Below are 9,977 nucleotides of genomic sequence, written 5' to 3'. Positions count from 1 at the left end.
ATTCGGCCAATAACAAGAATGTTGCTTCTGTTATTTACAACATAGTGACGCACTTCGGGTTTATCTTTATGTAATTATTATATGATTCTTAGGTCAAGGAAGGCATAATTGTTCTAATCTAAATGTTGTTTGGTCTAGTCTCCTGTTTTTGTTATTGGTAAAATACTTTGATTGTTATTGTAGTTCCAGATGTTGTTTTTACTCATACGTGATGGAATGATCAACAACTCTGTAATTTGTTTTGATTCATGGCAATAAGAGTCGTACGAAAATGTCTATTCGATGAGACTTTCGGAAGTTGTAGGAGAAACTCTGGCTTGCTGAATCTCCCCTCTGAGGTTTTATGCGTGATCCATTCTATTGAATTAAATGTCAATAATTGAATAAGATGTCTGCCTGCAGTTATTGATAATTGCGAACGAGGGTAATTATTAATGAACCTAACATTTTGGTCCTTCGAGCCGGATGTCAATATACCGGAGCGAGAACCCAGGCGCTGCTGTTCGACATCTGGTAAGTGACCTTGCGCACGGCGTCTTCAGAACCCCTGGTGGGCCGGAGTTTTCGACGGGGGCGCCTGGATTCTCGGCGGTTGAAGACTTTTTCTGCTGGAGGGAGACATCTGACGGATCTCGGGTAAGTCCACATTAATGTCTGCATGTTGTGACGGTGTTTCCAAATGCGTTAAAGGGACATTGAATGTGAGGTCCATTCTGGGCTGGGGCAAGTCCACATTAATGTCTGCATGTTGTGACGGTGTTTTCAAATGCGTTGAAGGGACATTGAATGTGAGGTCCATTCTGGGCTGGACTCGCGTCCTGGGTGACGGCGACAAAAACCCTGTGTTTATACTAGTATTTGGCAGGAACATTTTTGGGGCTGGAAAGTGTCCTGTGTCTCAAGGGTAGGCACGAATATATTGTACTGCAGGTACATTTTTGGGGCTGGAAAGTGTCCTGTGTCTCAAGGGTAGGCACGAATATATTGTAAACGTTGTATGGTGTTTGTGTGGTTTCTGCAGTAAAATTAAGATAAGCCTAGGAAATACACTCGAAGGGGTAATAATAATAATAAATATAAAAAAGTTAACTGTGTGAGGCACACGAACTCACTACAAAAAAGTAAAATATGGGAACCACGTGTTGTAAGGCGGGTTTAGATGACGATCCAAAAATACGTCTAACTTGTAAGGATTGGAAAAATTGGAAAGACAAAGCGCTTTAAAAATATTACACAGCTATATTTATGGATAAATAAATATGGGTTTGCTGGCCAGCTTAAAATGCATAAAATGCAGGATAATATATGCACTAATGCATAGAGGTAATATACATATATAAATAATATGTGAATGGATAAAAGTGTAACAGCTTGTTCCGCAGACACTAATGGCATAGAGGTAATATACATATATAAATAATATGTGAATGGATAAAAGTGTAACAGCTTATTCCACAGACACTAATGGCGAAATAAGGCCGGGGAGAAGTTAAAAATACTATTTTGGGAAAATAGCGGGGCCTCCTCGGCTGACGGGGAAAATATTTACCGAGATAGGTGACGGGAGCGGAGGAAGTTTAACAAAAATAGAGGGAGAAGAGATGGTGCAAAGTTAAAAAAAAATCAGAGATAAGTTGTAAAAAAAAAAAAAATGGGGGTATATATCTTCCATGATTACCCAGACTAGAGGGTCTCTGAAAACAAGGAATGTCGGCTTAAAATGATTTGGAATGTGGATTTTGGATACGAGAATGTTGAGCTAGAAAATTAATGGAGACACTGGTATTTGATTTGGTTAATCCAGGTATGACGTTTTGTGATTACAATTAAATTGGGTTTTTTTGTGATGCTGGGGCTTGTATAACAACAATTAGAATGGTTATTTCCAAGTGCTGGTGGTGCTTTGTTAATATAACCTATATGTACTGTCAATTTACAGCAATGTGATGGCTTATTGCAGCTTGGGTTTTGATCCCGTCCGCTAGCGGGAAGATGGTGTTTAAAAAGACAAAAGAATATAGAACAAAATGATCATTTAAATGTTTAGCAGGGAATGTCACCTGTGTTTTTATTATGCTCTAGACTTGCCAAATAATGTGTCGACTGCGGGAGAAGCGCTCTGGTGCAGCGGCTGCTGATTAGATGGGAGTGAAACATGTGGGCCGCGGGGCAGACGATTTAACTGTGTTGGGCTTTCGGGAGCGTTCGGACCGTGTAAACGACTAAAATTTTGTGATCCCTTCCGTGAAGACATTGCAATAATAATAATTGGCCTTGGGGGTGCTGAAGCAAACTTGAGGGCAGAAAATGGATTTTTGCCATATTGTTGTGCTTGCAGCATACATATTCTGAATATGGGGTCTTGGAAAAATATTGTGATGTAGTTAAATATCGGAAAAGGGGTTAATTTGACTGTTTAATGGTTGTCTTCTGTAAAAAGTGTTGTATTTGAGCACAGGGAAAAAAAGAGGCAACGTTTCAAGTGTTGACTCGCTGGTTTGTAAACAGAAGATAACAATGCTGCTTTCGCAGCAAGAGTGGAGGTCATAGTTAACGGCTTATGGCGTTTTCTGTTTGGACTTTTCAGAATAAGAACAATACATGGTCTGCAAGGAATGTAAGGTTATGCAAGTGCTTTCGCATTTGATTTTTTCGGGTTTTAAACAGAAATGTATATTAAGGTGATAGAAAATCTGTTTAATAAAAGATTTTGATTTGGTAAAAAGCAAAATAATCATTTTTGAACAATTGTGGATTTCAAAGGACTCTTAGTTAAAGGAAACTAGCTTTTGGAGGATAAAATAATTGGTTTGGGATGAGCATATTTTCCCTAAGAATGGAGTAACATGGAATGTTTTTCAAAGTGCACTTGAAAGAACATTGTCTGTTGTCCTGGCGGGAGGAAATATGCTTTGTCACAGGTCATATTGATGACTTTAAGGATATTACGGATTGGATAAGCATTGGTCAATTGATACAACCAAATAACGTTGCTTTTTACTGCGTTAAGGGCATGCAAATTGGTGAGACTTTTAGCTTGAAATTCATAACATTGCAACGATGGGGTTAATACCCCTGAATGTTACAGTGATAACGAGTGGCAATAACAAACTTAGATAAGGGGGGAAAGGAGAAATTCTCCAAATTCCAAAATCTGGCTTAGAAACAGGTTATGACAGGATGTGTTGGTGCATGAATTCTGGGAAATTTTGGGAAATTGGGGACCCCATATCTAAAACAAATTTGAGACAAATGTGTAAATAGGCTCTATTTGGCGCTGGATGCCCAAATTCTAGTGGGGCCTTTCATGTTTTGAAACAAGTGACACTTTAGGTAGATGGGTTGTCTATGAACAAAATGGGATGGGCAAAATTCGCCGTGTTATTTTGGTTCATAGAATTTGGACTCAAGGCGACGTGATAAAGGCCATAGGCGTCATGTTGCATAAAATAGGCGTGGAGAAATTTTTCTTACAAATAGGGGAGATTATCTTATCACCTGGATGGAGTGGAAACAAATTTGGATGGCCGCGTTAAAAGGTGATTGGCATGCTATTAGAGGGAATTGGGATTTTCCAAAAAACCTGATAGGGGGCCATTGGGTCATGGCGGCTGTGAAAATAAAAACCTTAGATGTAAAACTATTGCCACCTCAATTCGGGGAACAAACAGCTAAACTGATAGCATTAAAAAGGATATAACTTTGCGTAATTTTTACAAACGGTTAAAATGCTAGAGTGGGGGTGTGGATATTAAAGGATCTACTAATGAATGCGGGGTGGATCCAGACCTTCCGGAATGTGGGGTATTCATGGCGTCCTCGAGAATTTGTGGATTTTCTCCGGGTACTCCAGTTTACTCCCACAAAATGAAATTATGGATGCTAGACTGGTTGAACACACTAAATTCTTCTGTTTATGAGTGTGAGCGTGAATGATAGTTTGTCTTTTTGTGTTTTTTGATTGGCAGGCCACCGAGACATAATCTATCAATAAAAGATCAAGTACGAAAATAATTTGGGCTTGAGTCAAGGGAAGTCCTATGTCTCGACAAGGGGGAGGTGGCCTTGCTACAACGGCACTACAAGGCTTATGGTTTAAATCTATATGCATACCTACATATCCATTCAAAAGATACATATAGATTTTTATTTTATTTTTATTAGGTCATAGATATTATTCCACGATATGGAATTCCAGAAACTATCTATAGTGATAAGTGTCTACCATCCACAATTGGCGGACCTTATATGAAGTCCTGTTTGGTAGACCTTACAAATTGCTATTATTCACTACACAATGACAATTGGATGATGAGGCAAATCTAGCAGAAAAAAAAACAACACAAAATTTAGACATTCAGAGGGAGATTTTGCTTCTCAACAGGAAACGGACGAAGTGACGGTGATTCTTGAAGACTGGATGCTGATACGCAGCATAAAAGAAGAAACATCGGAGCAACGCAAAGTGGGAGGGTCCTTGTTACTGAAAGGGGACACGGATGCACCTTTCCCACAGTAAGATGGTTGTCTAAATTGAAACGTTTCAAGAGGAAAACTCCCTAAACAAAGACAAAAAGTCATGTTGAAAACAATTATTGCTTTTGGGGCAATGAGATTAATGATGATTGTGATAGGGTTGTTTTCTCAAGTTGGAGAGAAAGGCGGAGGCGTTTCAATTGAGGATACACCTTCTTACGGGAGGGTAAACCGAGAAAAATTCACATTTACATTTGATTAACATTACCCACTAAATCAAATTTCCAGACATGCATTCGAGATTGAAAATATATATTTGGACTCGGGGACGTCCCGGTTGCCATACAAAGGATCAATCTATGGTGGGAAATATGTGTGGTACATTAACAGCTAAAAAAATGGAGATTGGGAAAAGCCTTGTTTCAGAAATTGGTCAAGATTGGAAAGCTTGGACTGACATTTTAACTTGTGAAATTTATTTCTGAAACAGGGATTTCCCAAACGGGGGATAATTGGGTGCTATTAATGGAGTGTAAAAAAAAAGGCAAGCATTATGTGGAGCTACTTTGGTAAAAGGGTGGTCTCTATTGAAACATTGAGGGGAGGGGTAAGATAAACTTTCTGTCACAGTCACCCGACATCACCATTTAGTGATTACTAAGAAATGATTAATAACATACATATTATAAAAACGGGGGAATGTTGGGTTTATTCTGTATTACTATTATAAATATAGTTGTATTAAGTCATTTCTTATAACAATTACAGGACCCCTTCGTATTTGCTACATTTCCACCATCCACACATTTTGTTCCGCATTGCTGCCGTTCCTCAGCACATAGCTGCTTTAAGCTTCAAGTCAGCATTTATATACAGTTTTTGCTGCCGTTCCTCAGCAGTTCAGTGGAGTCAGTGGATTAGGGAACCAACTGTGTCCAACAGCCCTTTCAAGGGACATTGGGGGTAATACCATGGACCAACCACGCTGTGTAAAGCCTTGCAAGTTGTACACCCCGGGGATCCCAATCACTAAGTGCCTTTTTGGTGATCCCGTCAGGCCCCGGGGCTGTGCCAGATTTCATCTTTGCCAAGTTTTCCCTGACCTCAGTGGGCAGGATAATGGAGTAAAAGGGGCTGTTTTCAGCAGCCACGCCATGTTGAAATCCGTCCAAGCTATGAAACTCAACAGTTGCCCCCCAACGCCCCTGGAAAGCGCTGTGTATCTGGGCCACCGGCAGGCTGCATCGCTGCCTCATCTCCCCGTCAAGGATCTTAGCTGCCAGCCTCGCTGGGTTGATTGAGTACTCCCTTTGGTACTCATGATAACTTGCCCTTCTCTGAGCGCAGCGCCTCGCCCAGCCAGTATTTTTGCTTTCGATCCTTGACCTTTGCTGCGTACTCTCAACTCCCAATTCTCCACCACCCAACTCACGGATCAGGTCCCGCACCGAGGTTTCGATGAGGTCAGGCTCCTCATCAATGCGCTTGACAAAGGCTGCAATGTATCTGACGTCGTCCCCAACCAGTACTGTACCCCTTCCTCTCCAGAGCTTCACGTAATCTGGTCGCCACCAGATTAGGAGGGGCGGTTGGGGCGACCCGGGTTGCCAACGGTTCAGAGAGCTCATCCTCATGGGTGACCGTTGCATTGTCAGATACACCGACTACCGGCTTATCCCGCAGGTTCCTCATCTTATTCCTCACTTGCTCTGCCGACTTACCTGTTCCCAGTTCCTCAGCTATCAATCGGTAGGTCTTATGACGTGCGTCGCCGGACTGGATGATTTGCGTCAGTATCTCAGCTTCTCGAGCAGTCCACAGTGTCGTTGCCCCTCCTCCAGGTCCCGGTTCCCTTGTTCAGCTCATTCTGACTCGGTTCCATATATTGGGGTGGACATGTCTCATGTGTTGCGCGACCCCCACTGCGGTTGCAAACCTTTGTCCACACACGTTGTATGCCTTAGCTCGGGTTAGGGTATCCACTATCCTGTCCCTCTTAAACTTTGGGACGTGACATGTAATCGAGTGACCATTCTGGCTGGCACGCCCACACTCACGACACACAAAGCTAATTGGACCCTTTCCGTGACGCTTAATGATGTGCCTCCTCATCATCATTATTCCGCCCGTTTTGAGCTTGCACACTGGGCAACATTGATCATGGTCAGGAAGGAGCACCTTAATCTCAGACCTGGCAGGTGTAGGGTTTCTAGCTGTGTCAGCTCTTGAAGTTTCCGCCAATCCCCCCAGTCTGGACACAGCAAGCTGTGGGCCATGCATGACGGCTTCTGGCTCGACCCTCATTGTCGAGCTTTCGTCAGTCCTTAATTCTGGCTCCACTGAGGTCTCTGGGGAGGATAAAAGAGCGGACCACCCACTCCCATGGCACTCCAGTCCCTCCCCAGACTGCGGTAAATCCAAGCCGGATTTCATTTTGTGGGAGAATTGCTGCTCCGTGCTGGTATGCACTGCTGCGTTCAAATTTCCTGAGACCTCCTGATTTGGTTCCTCGTGCCCCCAATCAGGGGGGAAGCTTGAGGGTTTCAGGCCGGCCCCTTCCCCTTGACCTCCTGGTGCCGTATTTGTTTTTACCAGTGCGGCACGCCTGTTTCAGTGAGCGGATGCTCATGGGTCCTTTGTATATTCCTTGAGCGGTGGAGGGGAGGTAATCCTTTTTCTGCTTGATGTGGATGACTGTAGTGTTCGTCTTTCTGGCTGGTTCTCTGGCTGTAAAATATCCTCTAGGTTCTTCTATTAGCTCCCTAGGAAGATATTCGTGGTTATTACTGGTTGACGAAACACATGACTATAGTCATTCCACTCAAGACATTCAAGGCAATGCAATTTAAGAGTTGGCACCAAATAATTCACACGGACACATGTATTCTTTATTGGACATCATACATTTCACACTCAATAAAGTTCATATGGATTTCGGTAGGGCACCCTCCTATAGGTAAGGCAGCTCCTGCCTACTTTCCTATCACGCTACTCCTCGGGTCGTGATCTCTTTGATCACCTCATGACCTGCTCGTTTCAGGTCTATGATTCCAATAAATTAAGGTGCCTTTGACATTGCTCCCTTATTGTAGCATAGCCACCATCTCTCCTCAGGGGTTGGCCCATGCAACATTATTTGACTCCCCTTCCATCGCCAAGTCCAATCCTTGTCCAGGTATTGGTACAACCATGTCTCCCTGGGGGGTAATTTTACACCCCCCCCCCCCCAACCATCTTCATTCTGGTTGGGGACTTCCTTGGTTTTTGTTACCTTCACCGACGTTTTTGTTCCTTCACCAACATCCTGATACCGTCACATTGAGTCTTTCATCATTCAAGGACTCGATTGGGGGACTTATCCACTCAGGGACTTTGCCCAATATTATTGAGTCTTCATCATTCATGGACTCGAGTGGGGGACTTATCCACTCAGTAACTTTGCCCAATCAGGGACTTGCCATAACCTTCCTCAGTTCCGCGGTGGCCTTCCTACTCGGCGCCACACTTGTTTGACGTACGACTATGGCCGCCGTCCCCCGGGGGGGGAGGCAGTTGAGTGGTTCCGCCGGACGCCGACGACGCTGCCCCGCCGGCCGAGTATGGGCCCGACGCTCAAGCGCCATCCATTTTCAGGGCTAGTTGATTCGGCAGGTGAGTTGTTACACATTCCTTGGCGGTTTCCGACTTCCATGGCCACCGTCCTGCTGTCTATATTGACCAACACCTTTTATGGGTTCTGAAGAGCGTCGGCATCGGGCGCCTTAACCCTGCTTTCGGTTCATCCCGCAGCGCCAGTTCTGCTTACCAAAAGTGGCCCACTGGGCACTCGCATTCCACGCCCAAGCCTCCAAGCCAGCGAGCCGGGCTTCTTACCCATTTAAAGTTTGAGAATAGGTTGAGGTCGTTTCGGCCCCAAGGCCTCTAGTCATTCGCTTTACCAAATAAAACTGCGTACACTTTGCTCGAGTGCCAGCTATCCTGAGGGAGACTTCGGAAGGAACCAGCTACTAGATGGTTAGACCCAGGTCGGACGACCGATTTGCACGTCAGGACCGCTGCGGGCCTCCACCAGAGTTTCCTCTGGCTTCGCCCTGCCCAGGCATAGTTCACCATCTTTCGGGTCCCAACGCGCTCAAGCTCCACCTCCCCGACGCTGCGGGCAAGGCGGGCTGGTGGTGCGCCCGGTGACTTGGTCAAAGCCAGGATCCCACCGTGGCCGGCCTGCGCCGGTCCCTCACTCTCATTGCGGCCTAGGGTTTAGTCAACATTTTGACACACCCATTGACTCGCGCGCGCGTTGGACTCCTTGGTCTGTGTTTCAAGACGGGTCGGTTGGGCAGCCAACATCACCGCTGACCCCGTACACCCGTTATTCCCGTGGGCCGATCCCCACCCTGACGGCACGGCGCGCCGGGGACGCACTGAGGACAGTGACGCCCCTTGGTCGTCGGCCGCACCGGGGGCGAGGGGCCCCGTCCTCTCATCGTCTCACGACCCGAAGGCCCTTCGCTTCTCAAAGGAGGGTGTAGCGAGACATTTATTCGACACGTTGAACGGCGACGTGAGGGCGTGACGCTCTAGGACGCACGGTGCGACGCGGGAGGCCCCTGGCCTCACAACCGGAGAAACCCCATGGTATCCAAGCCGCGCTCCTTACGCCATCGTCACCACTGTCCTCCCCGGCCGAACCTGAGTCGGTCGCGGTGCACCGCGACGGGGGAATATGCGCCCGGCGGGCGACACCTAACGACCGGGGGCGATGGTCCCCGTTGATGGCAGAGCAGGCGTCCCCGGGGGAACGCCTGACCCAAACCACCGGGAAGATCCACCGCAAGGACCACCGGACTACGTCGTACACCCTGCCACCGCCGGGTTGAATCCCCCGCACGGACTTTGTGGTCCCCATCCATTTACCTCTCAACGGTTTCACGCCCTGTTGAACTCTCTCTTCAAAGTTCTTTTCAACTTTCCCTTACGGTACTTGTTGAGTATCGGTCTCGTGCCTGTATTTAGCCTTAGATGGAGTTTACCACCTGCTTTGGGCTGCATTCCCAAACAACCCGACTCCGGAAAGATACAATCTCAGACGCGCCGGGGACCGCTACTGGCCTCACACCGTCCATGACGTGCACATTGTACCTATCGCAAGCGGCCCGATGGGACGACGAGAAATCTGTGGGAACGGCCGGAGACACCTGCGTGCCAGCCGTAACTAACCGAGAAGAAGCACAGTTTCTCGTGACAGGTTTTTTTTTCGCAAAACAAAACAAAGTACTCCCAGCACCTCCAAGTGATGATGTAACCCGTGAGTCACCCGCGGCTCCTCAAAGGAAGCGGCTCTAGAGTTTTTCCCACGGGCCCGAACCACCCAGAGACACCCAAGAGGTCATAGAGATTGTATACTCCTGCCACCTAGAATAGGCACTTATCTCACAAGCCCCGGCGATACCAACCTTCCTTGTCACACACACACACGATGGCAGGGTGCCCACCAGCCTTGT

At 46.3% G+C, this 9,977-nt stretch overlaps 1 pseudogene; it reads right to left on the bottom strand.

Moving 5' to 3' along the window:
- Window positions 1-7,887: 7,887 nt before the first annotated feature.
- On the bottom strand, window positions 7,888-9,752 carry LOC144192950 (28S ribosomal RNA; annotated as a pseudogene).
- Between the last annotated feature and the right edge of the window lie 225 nt (window positions 9,753-9,977).

This window comes from Stigmatopora nigra, unplaced genomic scaffold (genome assembly GCF_051989575.1).
Source record: "Stigmatopora nigra isolate UIUO_SnigA unplaced genomic scaffold, RoL_Snig_1.1 HiC_scaffold_31, whole genome shotgun sequence".
Classification (NCBI taxonomy): Eukaryota; Metazoa; Chordata; class Actinopteri; order Syngnathiformes; family Syngnathidae; genus Stigmatopora; species Stigmatopora nigra.
Note: the sequence above shows the minus strand (reverse complement) of the source record. Positions and strands in the feature narration are given on the sequence as shown.